The sequence below is a fragment of the Tyto alba genome, unplaced genomic scaffold, assembly GCF_018691265.1.
Source record: "Tyto alba isolate M040663 unplaced genomic scaffold, T.alba_DEE_v4.0 Super-Scaffold_49, whole genome shotgun sequence".
Taxonomy (NCBI): Eukaryota; Metazoa; Chordata; class Aves; order Strigiformes; family Tytonidae; genus Tyto; species Tyto alba.
The window spans coordinates 1,646,596-1,673,086 of NW_024881325.1; the positions used below are offsets into that span (position 1 = coordinate 1,646,596).

Below are 26,491 nucleotides of genomic sequence, written 5' to 3' on the forward strand. Positions count from 1 at the left end.
CCAGGTATTTTGACGTATTCAACTCTATAAATTGCCCTCGGTATACAAATAATAAAGCAAATGTAGGCTCTCTTTCAAAATGCTTGATGACTAAGAACCGTAATGAGGCAAATTTAGTATCCTCTGAATCTTCTAATGATGTCCAAGAGATCAAGAGTTTTTAAAGATAAACTATTGTATCCTGGGGCATCTTGACTTACAAGATGACTCTCTAAAGCCTGTTGATCCTATGACTTTTTTTTCACATCTAACTTCTTTTTAAAAGAATCAAAGGGTGAAGTAGAAGGAGGTGACATGCTTGTTTGAACTTGCTCTCTTGAGACTTACCGAACACAGCCTATGCCATTTCTCCCTGCATTCCTGGGGGGGGGTGGGGTGGGGGGGGAAGTGGGGAGAGAGAATCTGTAGCTTAAAAAAGTGAGGGAAAAAAGAATTTCATTTACCTCTGTTACTGCTAAGAATCTTTTCAGAAAAGCCTTTACTCCTGTCACAGTAGGATACAGAGTGACGAGAGGTGACCAAATCAACTACACGCAGAGCAGAGAGGAGTTAGCTGGAGAACGGGAATGCAGAAGAGAAAGCAGTTAGCAGCCGGAAAAACTGAATTTTCAGTTACGAGAGATTACAGAGAGCAGAGATCAAATTCCAGACGCACTCCAGGGCCCGCGGGCTGCCCTCAGGTACGCGCTTTGTGATTTCCCCTCAGGGACCCGGAGGGAGCTGGCTCGGTGAGCGGACGGGGTCTGAAGGGGAAAGGAAGGAGAAGCAGCGCCTCCTCCTCACCGACCCGTTCCCGCTCAGCGTCCGACTCTCTCCCCGGTCCCTCCCGCGGCCGCCACCGCCCCCCCGTTCCTCAGCCCCGGGTCCCCGTCCCGCCCCCTCCGCCCCCCCCCCGAGCCCGCTCGCAGCGGCGGCCGCGGCAGCGAGCCCCGAGCCGCGCAGCGCCCCGAGTCCCCCGCTCCCGCCGGCGGCGACTCGCCCCTCAGCGCCCGGCGTGAGGGCCGGCGGGGAGGCGGTGCCCGGCCCGGGGAGGCGGTGCCTGGTCGGTAGGACGGGCCGAGCCGGGGAGTTTATCCCACTAGAAGGGAACAGTTTCTTCCCGCGGAGACTTGACAGCGCCAGGTCAGTGCGGGCTGCGGGGGACCTTCCCCCGAGGTGAGGGGGCCGGCGGAGGCGCGGGGGGGAGCTCCGGGCTGAGGGAGCCACGGGCGTGGGGGGCGGCTTGTGAGGGGGCGCCTCTGTGGGAGGAGAGGCCAGCGAGGGCTCGGGGGGGGCGGCTGCTGGGGGGCGAGGGGAAGCGTGCGCGGCCGGGAGCTGCGCCCCGGGGTGGGGAGAGGGCTGAGCTCCGAGCCGCGGTGCCGGGGGTGGCGGCGGGGCGGGGGATGGATGGCGGCTCCGCGGGAGCGGGGTGAGAGGGCTTTTCCCGGAGCGGAGGGGCGAAGCGGAGCGTTGAGGGGGTGCGAGGCACGGCCCTGAGGGGAGCAGGGCTGCCCGGGCAGGCTGCCGGTGCCCGGGGGGGCGGGGGGGGTGGCTGTGCGGGCCGGGGTCCGGAGGGAGGGAGCGAGGTGGCGGCAGGACCCCCGCGGGCAGGGCTCCAGGTGCCCCGCGGCGGAGCCGGGCGGGCCGGCGGCCGGCTGGGCCCAGGAGCCTCCGGCCGGGCGGGGAGCGTGGGCGCTGTGTCCATGGTGCTGTACGCGGGGCAGGGGCTGGGCAGGCGGCCCGGGGAGCCCCGGCTCACGGCGGCCAGCGCCGGCCCCTCCCGGAGGAGGCTGCCGGGGAGAGCGCACCGTGCGTGAGGGGCGACCGCCCGCCCCGCGGCGCGGAGGGGATGGGGACGGAGGGGCCCGGCGGAGCGCAGGATGTCCGTTCGCACCACGGTAGGGGAAAGGAGCGGACAGGGAAGTCCTGGTGCTCACCTGGCTGATTGATTCACTTAATGAATGAACAGACTTTTTTTTTTTTTTTTTTCTTTCCAAATTTCTCAACCGCAGAAAGTCGGGGAGCCTTTTCTCAGCCTGCAACAACTGAGATGCTATGTTGAAATGTACTATGTCTTGATGGCATGCCTCAGGTTTGCAGGAGCATTTTGTAATCTTCCTGGTGTCATTTCTCTCCAGGGTATTCTACAACTGGAGAGTGCAAGTTCCTGTGGTGTTGTAACTTTGTGGCACTGTGTACACACGACAATACAACGCTGACTTAACAGTGATGTATTTATTAATATCAGTGACGTAAGACTGGTATTTATTCTGATTAAAAGCTCAGGAAATTATTAATTTCTTCATGTACTGTGGGGTTCAGGTTCCTTTAAGTCAGAAGGATTGATTATGAATATCCTTGAAATAACTAGGGTTGTGGGCTAGCCTTATATTTCTGACTTGCTGCCCCACCTCTGAAGAAGGTTTTGCTGTGAAACATGATTGTAATGTTCCATTTAAAAAATGAGTATTCAAAATCAACAAACAAAAATTTCTGGTACCAATTAGTCAATAATTTAATCAGTAATTTACCTTTTAAAAGGTTACTATGATTTGTTACTAGTTAACTAAAAATTCCCAGTGTACACCAAGTAACTATGGCATATGATACTCAGTGCTCTCCTTTGAAAAGAAGTTTCGTATCTTCTGCAACCCTGGATATCAGAATTTTTTGCATGAAGTCGTGTGTTTGACATCGTTATTCTCTTTGGCTGTCACAAAAAAAAAAAAAAAAAAAAAAAAACAAAAACCCAAAACAAAAAAAAAAACCCTGCTGCAACAATTGCTTAGAGATTTAATTATGAGATTATAAGAAATCACTCTTAGCAGTGTGTTAAGGCATGTGGTACAATATAAGCATGGACTTGTCAAGGAGAGAGAGTTGAAAAAACAGTTGGCATGGACTTTGAATGATAACCAATCAGAAATATAATTTCAAAGTATTTTTATACAGGCAAGCTCTTGAATTTGAATGCTCTTAGGCATCAGTTTTGTAAAATATCTCAATAACTGTTAGTGGTTCAGAGATTATATATCTGTAAACAGTCTTAAGATAGTATATATTTCTTAGAAATGCCTCAATGTCAAATCCCTGGATAATATAATTTATTAAACATCAGCATTCGGTGAAATTTCCATTACAATACAGAATATGCAAATAATTATTTTTTCCTCCTGATATCAATTTCTATTTGATATAATTAATTATCAAAAAAATGAGGGTGACAAAATACTAGAACTTAACTGAAGAACGTTGAAGCTATGCCTTTCAACCTTCCTTATGATACTGAAAAAAACACCCACTATCAACACTGCTTCTAAATCTGACTCTTCTGTGAATTTTTAAAAATAACTATAAGTCAATTTCTAAGTCAATAAAATAAATTTAAGCCCAGCTGTAATTACTGCCAGTATAATTTTCTACTTATAGCAATGGCTAATAAAATGAATTTCGCATAAATTTATACTGTAAAAAATAAGGAAAAGTTTATAAGTAGAAGAAAAACTCTGTCATGTACAAAGCTGGACTAAATAATGAAAAATATAGTCAGTGATATTTTTTCACCTTTTCATCTTGATTGCTGAGGCCCCCTTTTGTTTGTTGTTTTTGGGGTTTTTTTGTTTGGATTTTCTTTTTACATATAATCTGTTCAGAATGGTGTTGAATATATTTTACTAGCCATTTTTTAGGCTAATTGTGAATTGTTAGTTGTGCATGTTTGATATTCAGAATTTGAGTTTCTTTTACTAGCTTTTGCCACAAGGATTATTCCTGTATTCTCCTCTGGCATGCAGTAAAACAGTTTCCAGTATAGTTACTTCACAGAAATTAAAATATAACTATAAATTTTCCATGCTAAGTTCTTTTTAAGTCATGGATACAATACTTTCCATTAGTTATCACTACTAGTTTCATATTTTAATCACTTATAGACTTACTGAATTTAGCATGATATTAGATGTTGAGTGCGAGTTATTGCATGCTGCATTTCCACAATGATGTCCTTTTAACAGCTAGGACCTTTTTTTCAGGTACTTCATACCAAATGTTCTTTGTGTGTCAGTTAACTTTCTGTGAAGTAACAAAAGTTAGAAATAATCCAAAGCAAGAGAGCATTGTTATACTTAAGTCCTACATACCCGTGCTACAAACAGGAGTTGAGGTTTCCCATTAACAGGTCAGCTCTTCAGGATTTCATTTAACTGTCACAGAGTACTTGGGAAAAAAATTCCCCCTCACTCCCTTTTTTTTTGCCAGTGGAGGCCTTTCCAAGGCAGAATGAAGAATGAGAGAGCCATAAGATTTGTCTTCAGATATTTAGATTCCCAGGAATATGAAGTGTAAACTGATTCCTACATTAAATGATAAACCTCTTACATTTGTTCTATCTGTTCCCCCCACGCTCCTGCTTTTTTCTTTTTTTTTTTTTTTTCTTTTTTTTTTAGTGAAGGATAGTCTGTCTTTTTTCAGTTGTCCTTTCTTTCAGGTTGTAGAAATGTAGAAAATGCAGGTGCTAAGCAAATTGTCACCCTAGTAGCACTAGCACCTGTGGTGAGTGGGGCTTAGGATGCTTCTAGATCTTGCAGGTATAAGGAGATATGGAGGAGAAAATACGTGTAGCAACCATGGGAAAGGCTAAGGTTTATTTCAGCATCAGGTCTTCAGCTGCAACATGGACTTCTATTTTGCCTGTTGCTACAAAGGTGTCAGCTCTTCTCACACCACAAGGCAAATATACAACTAAATCCTTTGTAGGCTTTGATTCTTTTAACCTAACAAAAAAAAAAAAGGGGGGGGGGTGGGAAGGGCAGGGCAAGGCCCAGTCCACAGTCTTTCTATCTGAAAACTTTTGCAGAATTTAAGTCAATTTGATCTAGTTCACATTTTTCCCCCACTCCATCTACACCTTCCATTACATTATTTGACCTGTTCATCCTTTCCTAAATCACTCTATAGAATTGAACTAAACAATTACATCATTTTCCAATTAAAACTCATGATACATGAACTATATAGCTATTTTTAATTACCTGTGTTGCAATAGTACCTAGCAGCCTAGTCAAGATTGGGGCCACCTTGTTACTATGACATGAGAATGCCAACAGTTACAAATTTACAGTGGAGACACAATGTAATAGTGAGATTGAGGATGGGGGGGAAAAAAAAATAAAATGTCAGTGTTTTGATTTCTACTTACAACAGTAGTCAATTTCTACAACGACAATAGATTCTAATCTGCATCATGACAAATACAAAAAAGTTAGGTATATGTGTGATAACAAATCCCCAAATTTACAGAAACCACCTTCCTACCCCCTCAGCTTCTAAGCAGCACCCTATTGTCTAAATACAGCTGGTTTTACTTGGTAGTTTTGCTAGATTTCACTGCAAAGAGAAAAAATACCCTGTTTAGAAAGGGGAAGATAAGTAACCACCTCAAAAGCCAGGTTTTGGATTTCTGGAATCGACTAGCAGATGATGCTTTGTGGACTTGCATAAGCCACCCCCTTCCCTCATGACTAAGCAGATCGCCTCCATGCCATGCAGGCTGCACATTCCGGACAAAGTCTATGGATTCAAGTCTATGAATCCCAAAGTCTACTCTGCTGGTTGATAATTAGCAATTTAAAAAACACAAAGCTTACGTAGCTTTGTGTGTGTATGTTCAGGCACAAGTATACCCCATGACTGCTAAGATGAACATGTGTGTATGGTTATGTACATACTTGTAGGGGATATGTGTGTCTAGGTAATGTATTAACCCTATGTTATAGAATGACTTCCTACTTATCTCAGTAATGTTGAAAGGCTATATATAACATCTGATAACATAGTTTAATAAATATTGGATAATGTCCCGACAGAGGAATATACAGAACATTCCACGGCATCAAAAAAAGGATGATATTGGTATATTGGAAGATGCATAAGGTCTAGGGAAAAAAAAATATCCCGGCTTCATTCAGGCCAGTGGTGGTTCTGCTGTTTCGGTAGGGACAGGTTTGCAATCTATGTGCAGTGTTGGAAAGTTTGCCCTATATACAGATTGGTTCCATGCAGTTACTAGTGAAGCCAGTCTGCAGTTTTAGTGTACTGAAAATACAGGGTCCAACTCTAAATGAATTGCTGTTTGTTCAGCGAGACTAAATGCCTGAAATTAAACACCCATGTATATATATTATAGCGAAAGTCCTACATATTCTTCTTCAAATTCTTTAAGAAATGCCAGTCTAACAGGAGTAGTATATTTATCTGCCTTTTGTTCTGGAATTTGTCATCAATTTTTTAAGGTATTTCAACTCTAAATGAAATACTAACATTGCAGTTGGTATTAGTTTATTCTAGACCTTCAGATTAGACTTGAGTTCTAGTTTTGGTCTTACAACAGCTGTTATGGGAGGAAAATATTGTACTTTGTACTAGTTTACGAGTTATTGGAATTTCATGAGCTCCATGGGGACTCACATCTTTCCTCTTTATCACAAATCTGACTGTGACACATTTTAGATTCCCTTTTGCCAAAATCTTGTACTTTTTGTAGGAGACCTCCAGCTACAATTCCTCTAACTTACCTGTATGTATGTATAAAATTCTAAATATGTTATTTTCATACAAACACTTTTAGCTGCCATGGAATAGGCTTGTAGAATAAGTGAGAGTGATGGAAGTTTTCTTATTACATCTTGTGTTTTTCCGCTGAGTTTAATCAAATTACTTTTCAGAGAATTTCATATTTGCACAAAGTAGCCCTGCCCAGAATTATGGTCTTGTCTTGAACTTTTTACACAATATGTGATTATGCTGCATTGCATAAAATAGGATTTTATGTTATAATATTGCATGAGAAGTCCATAGTACTTGTGTGTTTGTTTAGATTTATTGAACAGAGATGTTGTGTAACGGCTGTAACTATTCATGGTTGCGTAGCAGCAATTTTGAAGTTTGAGAGGCTTTGAACTTAGGTTGCTACCTATATACAAATACAATGATGTACATTTTCAATATTTATGCTAGGGGCATATTTTGATACTGCTGTGAAAGAGGTTCTCAACCATGGTGGTTTGAAACATATGTCTGAATACCAAGAGAGTCACTCTGTTACACCAAAAAAAGGAACTATGAAAAGAAAAATGTTAATTACAGGCTTTAACACTCACACCAAGATCTTCTAGTAGGGGTGGTCAGAAAAACAGGTTTTGCTACCTAGACCTGGTGCTTTGTGGTGCTATCTAATATGGGGGCTTGTGGAAAAATGCAGCCACTTCTATTTACTGCCTTTCATAATGTACATACTTCCTCATGATAGGTTTAGGTACTGACTTTTTATGTCTACAGTAAATAAAACTGAAGAGTTTATCCTTTCATCTTGAATATGTTTTACTTGGAGTTACTGTTCACAGTTCCCTACAGTGGTATTTCAGCTACAAAATTTTATGCTGAATCTCAGCTTTTAGGCTTCATGGAAGCATGTTATTATGTGGTATATTGCTAAATTCATTTTTAATCTTACCTAAGAACGTAAAAAAAATATAAAGGCAAATTTTATTTTCAGTTACACCCAGAGAAATCTATAGATAAGCAAGTATAGAAGTATGTGAGGGCAAAAGGTTGCTTTATTTACACAGAATTTTATCTGTATTCTCTAGCCTTATTCAGGACCATATTTAATGGCTTCATGAGAAACTTTGAAGAGGCCACAGGCTAAAGTTCTCATTCCCTCCAAGACAAGGAAAAATTATGTTACCTATTTGCTTTCTACCTTCTAGTATGTCTAAAAAAAAGTGCTTGCACTGACCTAGTGCTGTAGCTATTCCTCCGATTCTGCTGAAGTTAACCACTGGTAGTGGATGGATTTACTTTGTCGAGTCACTGAAGTTCTGCGGGGATTTTACTGTATTTCTTCTCTATCATCACTCCTGGATGCCATCATTTGCACTTGAACTGCATATCTGAGATGCCTTATGTGTACATCAAGGCATGTAAGCATATTGGATTTCTTAAATTATTACAAATATTAAGAAAAGCAGGCTAGTGTTTTATTTAACTATCCCATAGTAATTGTCAACATAAAAAGAGTTTGACAAATGAGTGCATATTGCAAGACACTCATATAAAGGCATAGATTTTTTGAATTTTGCCTAGGACATGATTAAAGAATGTGGAAACAAAAGTTCTGCAAACATGCTTTCACTTTCAGAATTTCCAGCTGTTGCTGAAGATGGTTTGAGATGATAAACAAGAGGAAACTTTAAGCTTTATTTAGAACAAAAGGATTTCACATTAATTCTATTCTCTGAATGACATAAGCACTATTAAAAAGTGGTGCTTTTATTATTTTCCTGAATTTTTTTTTTTTTTTTTTTTTTTTTTTTTTTTACATTTATACTAGAACTATTGCCAGAATTGCTAGCTAGGTCTGGAGTAGGTTATTTAGTAAAGACTTCAGCTAAGTATGAGTTGTTGCAATTAACTACAGAATAAGTTTCAAAATGAGTATTACAAAAGTTTATGATGACTGGTCCTGAATTTAAAATAGTAAATAAGCAAATATTGAAGAATTACTTTGAAAGGTTCAGGTTTTTAACAATGGTTTTAAAGTATTTTTCTTTATCAAGGCAATGCGAAATAATTTCCAAAAATTCTTTGGAAGATTCATTAGTAGTTCCTAGCTTGCTTTTTTTTTTTTTTTTTTTTTTAATTATTTGGATGTTGCACTTAAGAAATATTATTGCAAGCAAATTCCACACTTGCTTTCCATGATTAGCTTGCCAATTGATATTGGTTCTGTTTTGCAAGCTTCTTGGAGTGTTAGCTGCGATGTGAGCTTGCCAATTGTCTTGAATTGGTTAATTGTTTTTGTGATGCAGGGAAGAACATTATGGCATGATGAATAAGAGACCCAAGAGGGTTCCTTACACAGTTTCCTTTGGGCACTGCCCAAAGACTTGTTCTTTGGGTCTGTCTCATGTGATCAGGCTGGCTAACTTTACCCAGCTAAATTGGGTGCGGCAGATATTTATTATGTTCACAATATCTTGTTTAGTTGTTGGGGTTTTTTTAATAGTAAACCAATAAGCCAATACCTTGTATAAAATATATGCTTGAAATCTTAGCACTGGTTTAGGTTTTACTCAGGTTAGGTAGGATAAAACATCAGGTTATGCAAGTTACTTTCTGACATAGGTAATGACATTTGAGGAATTATTTTCTTAGACCAGGATTACTAATTTATTAAGAAATAGTTGTTACAGCACAGTTGACGTGGGCAGGAATTCTTGACAGTACTTGAAGAAGTACCAGTAAACCCTTCAGTATCAGGAACACATTTTTACTCCAACAAAGATTCTTGTAGACATGTCTTCTTGAAAATTTTTGGCAATGAAAATCTCAGTCCAAACACAGAATATTAAAGATAGATTTTTCCCACAAACATACCTCATGTTCTAATTTATATATATAAAAAAAAACCCACTTAGCATGCTGGTGTTCACAGTAACTGGACCCATTGTGAAATGAGTCTGTGTCTAATGTCTTTCTTTTCATTGCATTGCAGTCCATTGGAATATGGTATCTGTCAAATTTTTAATGAGTCACAGCTTTGTTAAGAAAGGCATTTTTTTATGCAAGAAAAGTGTAACATACGATACAGTGGCTCTCGGAGCTGTACATAATATGCTGTTTCATCCTTCATGATGTAATGCTGAGGATGTGGAAGTCATGTGCATTTCTTTCCATTCTGTTCTGGGTCACCAGGGTGCCAGTTCTGAGTAGGTGAGAGATGAAATGAAAACCCAGAAAACTGCTTTCTCTATATTTTATCAATTCTGTTTTTAAAAGATAAAAATACTATCAACAGTGTTCTGCTTCTTTACAAACGAAAATATCCATAAAATAAATTTTGTGCAGAATAAGTGGAGTAACGTACAATGTTAAGTTAGGCTCTGGATTTAAAATATTGTGAAATAATTAGAATATCATTGAACTTAATAGACACTACTGGTGTTCAGTGTGATTATATTAATTGCAGCGGTGGACTAAGGCAGGGACCTAAGGCCAGTGTGGGACTTTGGAGGCCCAGTAGAAATGAGAGTTGGGAAAAATATGTCCATAATGAATATCAGGAAAGGAAATTAATTAATTAATTAAAGGAAATTTCGAAGGAAGACAGTGGGAAGACTGGCTAAGACTGATGTTTTTCTTTATTTAGCCCTTTTTGTGTTCGCCAAAGAAAGTATTAAAAAACAAGGAAATTCTTTAAAAATACAGATTTTAAAAATACAGAAAGAAAGAATTTCGTTGTCAAAGTTTAAAGTTTGTTGTTGGAACCTTCTTGATTTTAAATTCTTCTCCCTGGTCTCTTATGAGATTTTTCAGCTTTTCTTGGTTTAAGATATGCTGACAATGCCATAACGTGGTCTTCCACTGTATTTTGGCATTCCTACTCATTGTTCTTTTGCTGCCCATGTTTGCTCTGTTTTTTAAATCTAGCCTTATTTATTACTCCTTTGAGAACAGGAACTGTCTGATATGCTAACAACAAGTGACAGCTTTCCTGTCACTAAGGACAGGAGAACAGGCAGTGAATATTGCTGAAGTCTGAGGTAAGTTTAGAATAACAATAACTTGTACATACACTAAATTTGATATACTGTAGTGTGACTACATTCTCTGACGCAGGCTGTGCAACAGATTCCTGTCTCCTCCCCCATCCACTAACAGGAAGGCACAGCACAATGTTATACAGCATGTGGCAATTTAAAATTTCTGCTGAAGCCTGACCCTTAGACAGGAGGGTAACTCTTTTGTTGTCACTGATGAAATAACTGTACTATGAATCTCCTTATTATGTCAGAATGAATGGATTGAAATTAAAAACAAAACAAAACCACAACAAACGGGTAGATATGAAAACAGTGAGAGACAGCATGACCATCTCTCCCTTTCCTTCCCAAATCTGCATTTTGCAGGGAAGAATAAAGGGAGGAAAATACTTGAGGTGAATAAAGTGAGAGACCCTGTGTAAGGGGAAGAGGCAAAGTAGAAGCTCTAATTGTCCTGGAAGGAAAGCAGAAAAAAAGCAAAGAGGAAGAAGAAATTGATGCAGGTACGGTTGCCACTTTCCTGACAATTACTCCAGGAAGGGCTAATGAATGTAATAATTATATCTGGCAGTTACTCTGTGGGCAAAAGGAATTCACTGGAGTTCAAAATTGTAAGAGTGATAGAGTGATCATTTAGCTATGAATATGGAAATTAAATAAAGACAGTGTAGGCTAAATACTAAATAGCACTGTTTTCTGATTTCAGTATGTCATATAAATTGTTTAGCTCCTCAAAGAACGCACCTTCTGAAAGAGAATATCTGAAATTAAAATGGAGGAAAAAAAAAAAAAGGAAAATCTACTGCAGAGATGAGTGTTGCATTGAAAAGAGGTAGTGACAGACCCCATAGGATTTTCCTCCCTTCATTTTCTATGAGCCATTATTTCTAACACGTTCCCTTAAACCCTTTGAAGCTGTATTCATCTGAAGAATAGTCAATTTTCTTCTACAATCATAGGACATGTGGATTATTTTAGCTCCTAGAAGCTAGGGGTGATTTTGAGGTGTTTATTGTATCCAGGATGTTGTTACCTATTCTCAGAGCAGAAGAGGAGATAAAATAGTAAACCATTTCCAGTTTGCTATTGTATTGCCATTTTTATATTGTGGACTTTTCAAGCAGCAAAATATTTCTTCTTTTTTCACGTGACACATAGGTAAACGCCTCAGTTAGATGTCAATTACAGAAATTTGATAATTTTACTTGCTTTGTCTGAGTACCAAGAATGTAACTTAGAGTTTTCCATCTCTGTGGTTTCTTTTTGCACAGGTATAATATTTCACTGAAATGAAGTGCGAGTTGGGGAAAGGTAGTTCAGTACATTTTATAATAGTTCTCAATAAAATAGTGTACAGAGGAAATGCACGTTCAGTGAGATTTATGAGTTCTAGAGTCTTACATTCACACTGATGCTGAACGCTTTCAGAGTTGCATGCTTCCCCTTCCTGAAAGCTGAGTCCCTACTACATGTATTGACAGCTTGCAGGCAGAAAATGGGACTAATTTTTGGAAAAAAAGCTGATACAAAATTAAATAAGTCTCTGAATTTGAGTAAAAACAAATCAAAAACCCAAAGCAATTATATTCCCTAGTCCCAGAGAAGTCCAGTTGAACTCCAAGGCTAGATCCAGACTAGTAAATTACAAAGTGCTGTAACTTGGGCACAGGCTCAGGAACTGGATTGTTAAAATGGTTAAATTCTTAGAATTGTCCCTGGTTCAGTTTCAGCTCAGCCAGCTAAGAGCCATTCAAACACTTTCCAGAAATACTTTGGGAATTAGCATGGGCCATGGACCATTTGTAACAGGCCATTTAGGTGTTGCCACCCAGTTTTGACAACTAAGAGAGTTTGATAATGTGAGTGGAACAAGTATGGCCAGAGTGAGAGTCCCGATACTCTTTAGTTTATTAGTACGGTTGAAACTGAATTCGCTTAAATGACTCTCAGATTTCTTATACTTTCCTTTTAAGTTTCTTCCTGCCTGCAGGCCAAGATGAGCTGTGCTTAGTATTTCATTCATAGATTTTTAGCTCTAAAAAAGTAATGATTTATAACTTGGAGATCTTTGCAAGTTTGAAAGCTTATGGCACACAAGAAAGAAATGGAAGTTGTACGTCTGGCAAGTAGAGGCTGTAGATGGTTGGCATTTTATGACAAGAAGAACCTAGATAAGTCAATTTAGTCTGTGTTGTTTGTCCATTTGGCAGTCATATAAATAAATAAATGGATGTATAACATAAAGCCCAAAATCTTTAAAAATAATCCTAAAATTCTTTTCTAACCCTTGGTGAAGGATCAAGTTGTTATTGGAACTTGTGTTGCATGACGGCAAAATTCTCTCTCCATTTATACATCTGTCCTGAGCAGATGTTAGCAAAATACTTGTATATGACATAGTCATTACTCTGAAAAATATGAAAAATATTTTGAAATTTTTACTGTCCTTCTGCCTGTTCCAAGAACTATAGATAACTAACATCGTAACTCACCTCTAAAGAATACATTACAACTTGTTTGCTCTGAAAATTCCTTTTGGCTCAAGTGAAAGTACACAGTGCAAACAAAGTTATGAAATGTGTACACAAGGTGTGAGAGTAGATGGTTATACTTGTGTATATACTTCATGGTCCTGGTCCTTCAGGGTAGTCAGTGCAATAGGACCTTTACGCTTACCGTTTCATTGATATGAATGGGATTACAAATGAATATTAGGGCCAAATCAGACTGACTAATTTTCCCCAACTAGTGTCAACAAATAAGTCATGTTTTTTTTTTTTTTTTTTAGTTGAATAGAAAGCACAGAATTGTAAAATCTAAACAGATGAACATGTATTTTAAGACTTGAAGATTTGAGAGCTAAAATATTTGTCAATGTGGCCACTATTTTAAACCTTGTTTCTATTGTAAAAGTTGATAAATATTTTGACTGTTAAAATAATTTCAGCTGTGTCACTATCAAATCAATTAAATGAACAGAAAATACCAGGTTTTGTTAAGACTTAAACATACGGCAAGAACCTATGATAGGTAATTAAACAGATGAAGCATTCAAGAAATATAGAGTAAGTTAAAACATTTTTCAAGAGGATGAGGCACTGACTTACTAATAAAAATATTACAAATCGGAGACCCAAAGCACAATGTAAAATGAAAATTTTAACATTTTAGCTTCAATTAACTGACTGGCAATCTCAGAAACAGCAGATAGAGAAGGAAGTTCTGTTTACCTTTACAAGAAAGACATTGTCTTGAATATGGGAAACTAGAGATGGGGGAAAGCACTGCACAAAAAAATATTTATATAGGAAAAATACCCCAGGGCTCCTCAATCCCTTTTGTTATTCTTAATTAAAGATTAATTCCTAAAGTAATTTTTTAAAAACAGACCAGTATCATTTTCAACCCACCCCAAACTGGATTAATTCAGTACCTTGTTATGTGTGGTGTATACAGCAGCATGACCGCAGCCAGTCCAATCTGGATCAGAAAGAGTAATCCAGAAATGCAAAGTTCCGTAAAATCATTTCCTGTTTTCTGAATCTTGGAAGCATTGGTTTTTTTAATTGTTCCACCTTGGATAATCTTGACTTAAACAGGAATTAAACCACAAAAAAATGGATATTTGGTGTGTTTGTCAAATGAAATCAAATTTTTCAAACTTAAGTGATTTGTAATGCAGCTAAGAGTAGCACAGAAAGACAAATAAAAGAAAGAGTGTGTATATTCTCCCAGCTGTTAAAAAATATTACTCTGTCCTTATACAAATTGTTCTTTGAACAGTAGAACCAACTAAGTTCATTTCCTGTGGATATGTCTTTTAGTAATTTTTCATTTGAATTTTCTGATATTTATTACAGGGTGAGCTCAAACTGTTGCTCTTTCAGTGGTGACATTAACAACAATGTGGGCGTATTTTGTTAAAACTCCTCTACATTGTAGTCAGTTCTGACTGAAACAAGCCAATATTTTCCAAAGCTAGTGGGGGTAAAGAGAAAGAGACCAATGAAGACACACAATAGGAAACAGCAAACATTATAAGCCTTGTTTCTTCAGGATTGCATTTATCAAATGAAAAATTGAATGGTCATTGTTTGACTCAATCTGTTAAACAAATACTGATGTACTGATGTTTTTATAATATAGTTCAAATTGCACTTCAGTCTAAGTGATAAAGTTTTCTGCATACCTTTGTAATGTTCTGGCCATCTTTAGGAGCCACTGAAATACTGAACTTCTTAGGAAGAACTTTAAGAATGAGGCTGTATCTTACTTAATATTCCTACAAGGAACCAGAAACACCAGAAATCCCACAGGCAAATATGTTCCCTTTTGGTAAATTAATCATGACTTCCAGAGCAGAAGACACAGAAAAGCATCTGATTACTTTGTCAATCTTTTGAAATTTCCCTTTGTATTTGAAACACCAACTGTTATTCAAAATTGTTCAAAATCATAAATTAATACAGCCTAAAACTTTATCAACAGAATAAAAAAGCAGTTTGTGGCCTCTGGGAGAGTAAATTCCAGGGTTAATTTATAACTAAAGCAAATGTATCTATAAAAAGAAGAAAAGCTCCATAAGAAATATGTTAACAAATGACAAGAAAAAAGAGGCTTGATAAAGATATCAGAACTTGTTTGGCACCAATGATTTTATGACTGAGGAATTCAATTATAGGTGTGTTGGGAGTACCAAATCGCAATTCTTTAAATTACTAATGGGAGACAAAGCTCTTTATCATGGTCTGAATGTATTCATATGAAATGTTCAGTCCTGCCCTCTGTAAATAAACTTTTAGTGCTTACACTATGCATCTGCTTTGAGAGTCTATGTCACCAGAGTAGAGAAAGATACACAAATTCTGTTGAATCACTTTTCAAATATGCCTGCTGATACTCTTCTATTACAAATTACGTTAGCCAACAGATTTCTTCATGTAAGTTTGTAGTGCTCAGCTTGTAATTTTTTCCTTCTACATTATTAGCATTCTTCTAGAATCTTGGTAGATCTGTTTGCAGAAAAGTTAAGCATACATGACAGCAGTGTACTCTACAATGATATCCAAACTGATATGATTTACTGCATTTGTTTACTCCTTTGATAGATACATAACTTTCCTAGATGTCTTTAACTGGTGATGTAGGTAATGACTTTGTACTTGCCCAAAAGAGACAGATTAGCCTTGGACCAATTGCAAATTAACTCCTAGAGTCTGCCTATAATCTCAATTGGTTTGAAGGCTGTCCGCTACTTGCTTGCTAGAGTAGTGAAGCCGTATCTCTTGTCACTGAGAGAGGAAGGGCTGTTTCTGGAAATGCAAGTTTAACTAATGGGGACATCTCCCTGTTAACAGCTGTTGCAGGAAAATTTAAAGGACTACGTTTTGTCTGCATGCCTGAATTACAGCAGGCAATGTGCATCACTACTATGAGAAGAACTGCAGACCAATGAAACTCATCAAGTTGGCAGAAGTTGTTTTAGAAATCATTTGAATCTTTGTATGATTTCGTTGGATGAGTCATTGATATCACATTCAAATATGATCATGATGAATTTATATTATACTGCATTACTTTATATTATAGTGTGACATCATTATAAGAACCTTACATGCACAATGCCTACCCAAAGTCACAAGTCAGCTGACTATTTATATGAAAAGTTTAAAAAACATAATTTACTTTATTTCATCATCCATTCCTTTTCTTCTTTAGATAGCTGTAGTTGAGCAAAAAATGTTGTTTACATAGCAAAGGCTTAATGTGTAAAACTTTCACCCTGAATATCCAAAAAGCAAAATATGTAATTCTTTTTAATGTCCTCTTTTTCAACTCACTGATATTACTTTCAGTGAGAAAATTATTCTCTCTTGAATAAAATCTTATTAGAAGTTGTTAGTTTTTGCAATCTTGACCATTTGAAACTTTTAAAATATAAGCAACAGCATTCTGCTTCTAACTATTTAACTAATTATCTCTGCGGGCTTCATCGACATAGAGGGATAAGGGCTGAGAAATGTTGAATATACCTGTCTTTAAACTATTAAAAAATGTTTACTATATATAAGTATTTAAACACTGTTATTGGCAGTTGGTAAGAGATCTCTCCTCTACAGAATAATATAGAGCAAGAGCCTTCTTTAGCTGTTCTGAATTAGCCTCTAGAGGAACCTCTCTCACTGACCGCTGAGGAATTTGAGATGATATTCTTGTTAGCCATTTTGAATACCTGCCACATAGGAAAATTTTGAGAATTGATTTTTCAGCCTCCTGCTTTTAGATCAGCTTCATGAGATCCCAGGAAAAATTATGCTAATATAATAAGCATGGAAATGCTGGAGCGTGTGAATTTGTGAGACAAGATCTGTATCAAGAAAAAAAAAAGATGCTGTAGAGGTAGTAATTGCTCGCCCAAAGGACTATGAAGGTGGTCCAGAAACAAGCCATTATCTCACAGTCAGTGCTACTCTGATCCTCTGAATACAGGGAGTCAAGAGGCCTTAAAATTCCTCAAAGCTTAATATCAAATGACATTGCAAAAAAAAATAAAATAGAAAAAAAAAAAATGGGTGAAAGATTCAGGCAAATACCTTTGTTATGCTCCTGGATTGTTTGTTTTGTTTTGTTTTGTTTTGTTTTTTTAGTGTACTGCATGACTTTCCTCTCAACCTCTAGGAATGCATTGGATGTCTGTCAAGACCACAAAGTTGTCCGTACTGTAGAGATGTATGAAAGTTGTCTCTATACAGAGTTGCCATTGCTCTTTTCCTTATCTGTGAAGGAAACACAGCAACTCCCACTGGGGAAATTACATGTTAACTTGATCTTAAAATAAAAAAATCAAGGGAAAGGTCATATCCTAATAAGCTGTGCAAATCTAAATTCCCAGGGAGCTTCAAAATGACATTGTATGACTAGGGCATTAACAATTTTCCAACAATGTATTTTTGAACTGCTTCCAATAGTGTTTTTAACATCCGAGAACAAATAGTGAGATAAAGATACAACTGGCAAGATACAAGATCCAGTTGAGCTCTGCGATTCACAGTACATAGTCCATTGATAATCTGGGGGCTTTATATCTGACAAACATAATGGAATCAGCAACTTTTTCTTCCTTCATTGAGATGTAAATCTTGTGAGGAAGCTATTTATTGATCAGTTTATGTATTATTGTGATCTCAGTATCAATAGTTTCTACTCTTTTCCCTAACCCAGGATGATAGATCAATGATTTCCTCAGAATGTCTGAGGAAAGAGGAGGTTCAGTTTGAGAGCCTGCTTAGTATGGTATGTATGTTTGTGTTGGCAGAAGTTTCGAATGTTATGTTCCGATATTGATCAAGAGGTGCAGAATTCCTGTTCAAAAACACACACAGTTTTCATCGTCCTGCAAAAGGTAAATTAAGTAAACTGATAGAAATTTTACAGTCAGTTTTAAAGGAGCCAGTATTTGACCCCAAATTATCTTGTCTGACTCAGTGAGCATGTTATGTAGAGTTGTACAAAATATTCCATAGTTATAAGTCCGGTACAAGTTTACATCTGAAACAGTTTAGGAATTCTCAAAATGCAAGAAAGGCCATTGTCTAATTGTAGTAGCTTTACATAGTATGCAACACACATTTTAAAAGCCCATCCTTTACATTGGAAGGATGTGCTTGTATGGAGCTGTGAGGTGAATACTGTCTTCTTCTAACCCAATGAAAACCAGTTTATTTTTTGCAAATAATTTGGTGTTTAATCTATTTTGTGATGCTATAGTGATAGGATAAAGTGAAGGTGAGATGAGACATCAAAACCAGGTCCTAAATTCTCGAGCTTTCCCAGGTTAGATGGGTGTAATGGAATTTTATTATAGTTGTCCTTATTTTCACCCTTGACATATCCCTCTAAATCAAGTATATCACTGTTGGCAAAGGGTCACCTAAGTTGCTGCTAAATATTTTGTACAGTGTATAGTAATAAGGTTCAAAACAGATGTTCACACCTTGTTACACAAAGGATGGGAAGTATAGGTTGTCAGAAGCAGTCTGCTATTAAAGACCCCTTCTGATCTTTTGGATTAGTGGTGGTTCAAAAAGTTTCAGCGGGAGTTTTGCATGCACCGTGAATGCAAGAAGTGTCTTATCCTGATATTCTGCTCTGCATTACGGTACATTGCACTGGATGTAATCCAGATGTCCCTTAAGAATTTACTTGTTTGTGGTAATCTTGATAGTATTTTAATATGATTCCTTTTAAATACAGCTGAATCTTTGAAGAGATCGACCATCTGTCTTGTGATCATGCTTCAAATTCAGCGTATAGAAATTTGTAAACTATTAATTTTTGTTTATCAAGTACAAAAAAAATTAGAACAGTAAAAAGCCACAATGACTTATCCTTAATATATATCAGAGCCACATATTTAGTTGTTCACAAGCCTCCTTGAGAGGTTACAAAAAGTCACAGCAATAACTTTTAGTTCCTCACACTAAACTTGCTTGCCTGAAAAATACATCTCCTTAAAAGAATAATGGGGTATGACAATATAATTTATTGCAAGGTTAACTACTGGTATTCTGTCCAAATTGAAGATTAATAACTGATTCGAAAAGAAACCAATCAAATTACAAAGTATCCCAGAGTATATGGGCAAAATTCCAGTGTATAATTTGTGGTTTGTATGTGAAAATGACATGCATATTTAGATTAAAGGAATATAGTTGCATGTAATTTTTCAAAATAACACTTTCCAGAAAGTTAATTAATATTTTTTTCAGTATATTAACTTACTCCATAAATTTTCTAGAAAAATATGCAAGACGTTAGCTATAAATTTAAGTATTTATATATACATTTTTGTCTTGAATTGTGGTGTATACATCTATTTATCATTACATGAAATGGAAGGACCTGCTGTTAGCTGTCTTCTTAGATTACTTGGAGAAGAAATTCTAAAAGTAGTTTAAACATAGAAAAAACAAGATGATGACAAGAACACATGACAGAGAAGGGAACTGAAATTTTCTCAATCTCTTTCTTTCCCCCTTTTTAATGCTGTTAAAATTTAACATAACTGCTTTGCTTGTACCACTATTGTTAATGTTGCATAACCCTATAATTATTAATCTTACTGAAACAGCATTAGAACTTGATTATACACTTTTCTCCTCAACTGAAACTAGCAAATGCTGTCAAAGATAGAAATGGAATGGCAGTTCCTATTTTTAAAGAAAGCAAGCAAATTCACATGAACTGGGATTTCTATAGGCAATTGTCAGTCTCGTATACAGAGCTTCATAGAATCCGAAATCCATGTGAACATAGGTGACTGGAGCACCCAGAGATTTTCTAGCTTAGAGCTAATAGGCACTTCACGCTCTCCACAGTATTTCTGTGCAAAATACAAAGTGCAGGTCTCTACTGATTGGTGGATTCCTTGCAGCTGGAAACAAAGAAATTCACAAAAATCACTGTTCAGCATTAGTTTTCAAAAATAAAAAAAAGTCTGAGAGTGTACATTAATAGCTTTTTCCTAACAGTAAATTGTTCTTAGCTGTGGATGCTCTACTTTCTGTGTGGTGTCCTGAGATGATGTCATTTTAATTCTTGAAAATTTCTTGTTAAAAATAGCAACACCGGTTTCCATCTTCCTGTAATTGAATGATTTGTACAGTTATACAGTCACTATGCAGATCAAAACTTCGCTGACTTTGAGTGCCAAAGTGTGTGACAAGAGTGTGGCTTGCTATGCATGGACACTCTGGGTTAAAGATCACTAATATTAATAACTGAAGAATAACATCAAACATAATTTTAAAAATGTTAGTTTATTACAGAAGCAAAGAACAGCAGCAAAGCCATGGAACTGCTAAACAAGTGCTTTTTATTGCCAGACTATATATTTGCTTATACATTATATTAATATGCCCTTCTTTCTGGATGAATGACACAGGAAATGCAGGCGTGATATGCAGTTCACATCAAGGAACAAGTGAGTTGTGTGAAGTAATTTTCCCTACCTTGGCAGGTAAAAATGTTTATTCCTTCATGGGGAAAGCAAGGCAATTTCAATGGATGAACGTGAAAAACTTTTAATTCAAAATAGATGGGTTGACAAAGGTAGGGCCGAGTCATAGCAGACATACTGTTAGGATGTTAATAACACAGAGGAAGAATATCCCAACAGAAAATAGGATCAAAGAAATTGTTTCCTTTTAGTTTTCATGCACATTGTAAAATCTGAACCTTGCCAGATCTCTTATTAGAAAATACAGTATGTTTATGTGTGAGTAATGAAGCCAGGACTTTGTAGAATTTCTCATTAATGCATCATTATCCAGGTTATATTTGAGTTCTTTTTGGAGTGCATCAATGATTTTGAAATGAAATTAAAGATGAAATTGTGTTCTTTCCCATAAATATTTTGTCTACTTTTTCTTATCAAAGGGCTACAGGGAGAATATTAATCTTTTCGTTCAGGTTCAAACAGCACTTACCCATTGTGTTTCTAGGAAGTTGCATCTACATCCTTAAGAGAAAGGTATCTTACTGTTTTTCCCTTGAAAAGTACATTTGGAAAAGAGTTAAATATCTCTATCAAATTTTGTGCCTCTCCCAAAGGCTTGTGTCAGATTCTCAGAAAAAATTGCGATGGGGCATCTTTTCTCAGAAAATTACTGAGGGATGGGTGACAGAAGGCTGAAATAATCTTGTATAACAACTGAGCATGTACCCTTTTTGAATTATCATTTAATGTTGCCCTGATAATCCATTATCTGAATACACATTTTGTGACATTTTCTTTTTGAGTGGTAAAGGGAGTTTTGTTTATTGGTATTAGATGGTAGGAACAGAAATTACATAATTGACAGTAGCTTGATTTGTTCGATGTATAGACTGGCATCCAGGACTGCTTAGAGTATTCTAGGGAAATTGTTAGCCCATAAACTTATACTTTTAAGCCATTTTATTTAGTTTAGAACTCAAGATAATAGAGTTCTCTTCTATGGCTTCTCATTATTGTCTAATTCACATCCTGGGGTCTGTTTGTTCCGGCTGGGTTTTTTCTGCTCTGTTCAGTAGTTACTATAGTTTTAAGTTCCAGTCTGCAAGAAGTTCTTCTGAAGTATATCAAATATAGGAATTAACGTTAGGAATTTTCTAATTTCTGTTGAAATTAGAAATGTAACAAATGCAATAGCATGAAAGAAGGTAAGTTGGTGTCAACTTAATGCTGAGTTTTTGTAATTTAGTATTCTTTTTCTCAGATTGCTATTATTTAGTCACACACAGGCTTTAAAATTAATGTTTTATATCCAGCTTTTGTGATAGTCAGCTTTCAGTGCTAAATTGCCTTCAGTAAGTTTCCAACTATTTTTCTTCTGGAATAAAATATGTTATATTATGTTGTATTTTATACTGACCCCCTAAAAAACAAGAATGGGGAAGATTGTCTTGATGCTATTGTCCTGTAGTCCAACAGAAGATTCAGAAGTGGAACTGTTCAAGGTAATTTAAATTTAGAGCACAATTCATAATTGATTTAGTGGTGTTCATTAAATACTTCTCAGCATTGCACAACGTTGCTGTTTCAGTTACAAAAGCAAGCTTACCCCACATATGACCTGATTCTATACTCCTTGTGTCGGCAGCCTGAAGTCATCTTGATGGGATAGTTTTAAAGCTGTCTGGAAAAATTAATATTTAGAAAGATGGAGTACATGAGATGCAAAGAACATTGATCTAAATATGTGATAAGTATCCTACACTATTGAGAACAATAATTATTGCATCACATGTAAAAACATGTCAACATATTTTAGTTTGGAATATTTTGGAGGGTCAAAAGTACAGTAGTCAGATGACAAGAGATTGCTCTATTGCTGAAAAGTGGCTGAGCAGGTTATATGCTTCTTAGTTCGTACAGTTGAGAAGGTTAATTTTTTTTGCTAATTTAAAAGATGAGATGCATTTGTGCAGCAGATGATCGGTGTGCAAAAGTTCTTGTGTCCTTATTATTAAATTATTTTAGTTGAGTACTATTACCGTAGGCTGTTACAAAGCCTGCTGTTATGTAGAATCAAAGTGGGGTACCCGTTTTTCTTTTGCCTGGTGTTTAGCTTGTCAGAGTAATGGCAACAATTATGAGAGAGTGAAGAGTAGGGTCCTTCAGCTCAACATTGCGCTTTGAAGTGATATGCATATCACTGGTAGTTCCCTTCCAAGTTTAGAAATGTCTGCTAGAAGGGTTTCAGCAGCTGATGAAAATACACTTCAATAACAGTGTGTAAATATCTGTATTCCACATAAAATCTGAACATATTCTTGTGCTAGATTAATGGGGAGGGAGGGGGAATGGACAACTGGAAGAGCCCTCTGTTAACGTTAAGCCATCTTTGGTACTATTTATCTACTTTCTCAAGCTTTGATGTGTTTGAACTAGCTTGGCATGACAGAGTTTAGTGGGTGTACACACACATATACAGAGAGCATTATCTTATACTTGGCATATATCAGAAAATATATGTAAGAAAAATTATATATAGGAAAGTGTGTTCCCTGCCATGCTGAGATATTGTCTGTATTTAATGCATATATAGTGCTAAGCATGTTTACATTAATGAATGAGCTTTGCAACATGGTGCTTTTTAACTTCTAGGACTTAGTGACTGTCCAACAGGTTAAAATATTTTAAGTGATACTAAATAAAAAACAGTGCTCAGTCAAATTATATGGGCCATACCATATTAAAATACATTTTTAGTATTTTAGAAGATGACAGCTTTGTGATGAAAACTGCTTGTCCCGATATGAGAGAAGTATTTTTATGGATAATCTGCAATGTTTTTGACTGCCAGGAAAAACTTTATAAGTGGGATTTAATTCAAGGAATGAGTTTAAACTCATGTTGCATTTGTTCCTCCTCCTCCTCTTCCTGTGGGAGTATTCAGTATTCTGCCATGGCAGAGAACTGCATTTAGGATATTAACGAGTATATTTTACCCTATTACAGTTGTATGCCTTATTAGCTCATCTCTTGGAAAGAATACTTAGGTTTACTGTCTTGTGAACATTATAAAGTACTGACATGACAGAGTCTGAGGAAAGAAAAAAATCCCAGGCTTCTTACCAACAGTATTATGAATCTGTAAAAAGATCTCAATAAACTCTCTACTACTGCTAAGTGGATTGAGAAAGCTTTATGTGGTTATTTAAGTATTAATATTATAAAAATTCTTAAGTGTTAGTATAAAATTTATTGCACCTAAGATGTCTTAGAAGAATTGTGCACATAACAGACAACATTTACTATTAAAGTTATTAACATTTCAAAAAGAAATACAAACTTTGTATTCCAAAATGGAGTATGTATATTCTAAAATTTCTTGCTGTATTGGTACCTTAGTTGATAGTTATTGACTAAGCACCATTTTTAAGGAATAGAGTCTGTGATTAGCATATTAAAATACATTAAAAGACAGTGGTAATGACCTAATGAAACCAAATAAACAACAGACCGTAAGATTGTCCTGCAAATAGCTGCAGTGTTTACACATCTCTTCTTGTATATTTTGCTACATGCTTAAATCTTTGATAATCTTGCAAAGTCTTATGAAGCCACAGAGGAATTTGCAAATTTTCATATAATGAATCATGTGTGAGCACAGTATAAATTTACTAGATAGCATTTCTACTATACTTGAATACTTTGGGACAGTGCTGTTTCCTATTTGAACATGCAGTAGGCGTCTGGCTAAACATGGCAAGTAGTGCTTCACGGTCGCTGTGAGTTTATTTTATTAACTTTGGGCACAGTGTTGCCACTGTAGTTAGTGAGAAACAGTAATTTTGCATAGAAAATATAACATTTAATGAGAATCTAATTTCTTATGGATCTGTATTACAACATACATTGATTTATTTGTGTGTATACAAGTGTATGAGATGTAATTTAATAATATACCCTAGCTAAACAAGTCCTTCCTTAGCCAAAACTGAGTTTCTAAAAGTGCTTAACAATAGCAAGAATACAATACTCAAAATAAAGCATATACATGAGTGTTTTGCTTAACTGTGGCCTAAACTCTGAATTTCTAATGAAGCTATAAAACTTTCTGTTGACTTCAAAACAAGTTTGACATCTGAAAGCACAGGCAGAGGTTATGCATAAGCCTGAATAGGAAACTTCTGAATGTGGAATTTTCTCCTATAGTACTTTTGATGTCATGCACTGAACTTATAACTCTGACTGAAAACTGAGAGAATGAAAAGGTTTCTTAACTCCTTGGTAGTTTCTGGTTTTGTTACTGTTAATAAAAAGAGCTTATATCCATTATATTATATGACATTTTATTTTTAAATTAATTAAAAATTATATTATCTTATTGTAGGTCTTTGGGGTATATGTAAAGATTTCTGGAACATTGTATTATTTACCGTATTTAACACAGTGAGAGTCCAGTTTCAAAGAATCTGGAAGCAGATTGTTCTCTCATATTGAGTCAGTGACAAAAAAAAAAAAAAAAAGAAAAGAGAATAGTAATTAAAACCAGTGTAGGTTAAGCTGCACAAATAGAAAGCTTTTGAATTACGTGAATTTCCTGTAGTTAGTAAAACTTTCACTAGACCTGAGTAATACAAAGTCTGCCCACTATAAATAAATGCCAGTTATAAAAGGTACATTGAGTCTTGGAGCCAAGCACAGTTGTAAGAGTGTTAACACTCTTGTCAATTGAATTGTGTTGTGAATTTCTAGTTAATAAAGCTTTGCTAGCTTGTATACAACACAGCATGTTTTTGTACATTTTAAAATCAATTACTTCCTTCATTCTTACCAGGCCACTTACATGAGAAGAGAAGGCCTACTCCTTAGTAGCTTGGCACATTTAGTTATTATGCTTTGCCAAAGAGGGCAAAGGTCTCTCTTAAGAAGCCAGCTTTTTCTGATTACAAAATTGAACATGATTCATTGCCTATCTATCAGTATCCTTTTTTAAATCACAATGATTCATAGAGAGTAACGCCTACATTTTATATCATGAGATAGTTTTACAATATTGCCAGTGCAAGTTAGAGACATGTTGTTTGTTTCTGCTTTCTTGAAATCCCTCAAAACCAAAATGATCCAGATTTGAGCTCTACTAAGGCAAATAGGCATATTGTAAATATCGATCTATGATCTTCACCCATTATTCTGATTTTTATATTGGCAACCAGATGACAACTTGTCTTTCAGATTTCCATGCTTCTGTGGGTGTTTTTCTTTTGTTCAACAGAATGAAATAATCATTTCTGTTTTGAAGGGTGGGAGGTATTTTTAAGACATTTTTGAACAAAAAGCATTGGAAGATAATTATTTCATCAGGATTAATTTTAGTTTCAATATACGGTGCCTCACAAAGCATGGATTGTAGCTGCCCGTAACTAGAAAACTGCAGTTTTTCTGCTCAAGTATTTCTAAGAACAATTTGAGGGTCCTTTCCCATAAACTTTGAATCTGAGTTAACAGAGCAAAAATTATCTCTACAGCTCAGTGTTTTGTCACTCTTGTGACAGTAGCAGCGCACTTTCATTTCTATTGTAGTCAGTCTTTCACCACTGGGAGCCCAACATCGTGTCACTGCCAGATTTTTGTAGTTATGTCCTCCATGATTTTGAAGTGCCGTTCCTCTTAAATCTGAGCTATCTGTCTGTCTGCAAAGTTTTTCAGATATATAAATCAGTATTTCTTATACAGCTATCTTCTATTGTCCAATATTCTCAATTTCCATTTAAGCTGTTATTTGAGCACAGCTCTGCTCTCAATTTCTTTTATATCCTGAAATAACTTGAAGTTTCATCAATATCTATCCAGTATGGGAATGCAACAAACCCTATATTAAATGATTAAAACAGCATGGTAGAATTTACAGCATATCTGA

The 26,491-nt window shown here is 36.6% G+C and overlaps 1 protein-coding gene across 3 annotated transcripts in view; it reads left to right on the forward strand.

The window, feature by feature from the left end:
* The first annotated feature begins 489 nt into the window (after nucleotides 1-489).
* PPARG (peroxisome proliferator activated receptor gamma) overlaps nucleotides 490-26,491 on the forward strand; it is a 60,378-nt gene continuing 34,376 nt past the window's right edge. The window contains exon 1 of one of the 3 annotated variants that reach the window (XM_042807042.1): nucleotides 490-680. The gene's annotated coding sequence lies outside the window, so the exon portion shown is untranslated. Of the gene's footprint in view, nucleotides 681-1,084; nucleotides 1,156-26,491 lie in introns of those variants that run through there. The other 2 variants (XM_042807039.1, XM_042807040.1) reach the window with 2 other exon arrangements.